Source organism: Buceros rhinoceros, unplaced genomic scaffold, assembly GCF_000710305.1.
Source record: "Buceros rhinoceros silvestris isolate BGI_N320 unplaced genomic scaffold, ASM71030v1 scaffold9867, whole genome shotgun sequence".
NCBI classification, from domain to species: Eukaryota; Metazoa; Chordata; class Aves; order Bucerotiformes; family Bucerotidae; genus Buceros; species Buceros rhinoceros.
In genome coordinates, this window is record NW_010423927.1 from 9489 (window position 1) to 9724 (window position 236).

At 63.6% G+C, this 236-nt stretch overlaps 1 protein-coding gene across 1 annotated transcript in view; it reads right to left on the reverse strand.

Moving 5' to 3' along the window:
- LOC104497359 (laminin subunit gamma-3-like) overlaps positions 1-236 on the reverse strand; it is a gene marked incomplete at its 5' end in the record, with an annotated part of 13157 nt that overhangs the window by 7173 nt on the left and 5748 nt on the right. The gene's annotated exons all lie outside the window — the stretch shown is intronic.

The window sequence follows — 236 nt, forward strand, 5'->3', positions numbered from 1 at the left end:
GCGTGCCGGCCGCACCCGGCGGGGAGCGCGCGTCTCCTCGCGAGCCGAGCCGGTGAGTCACGGCCTTCCAAATTCAGCTGAGAGGAGGAGGAGGAGGAGGAGATAGATGCTCAAGAAATCCACACCTCCAGGCAGCTGCTCTGCTTGACTGGAGAGAGAGAAGGGGCTGGGGGAAGGATTTTTCCCCATGATTTGTGGGGTCGGGTCGTACCAGGCGGGTTGCGCAGGAGGGAACG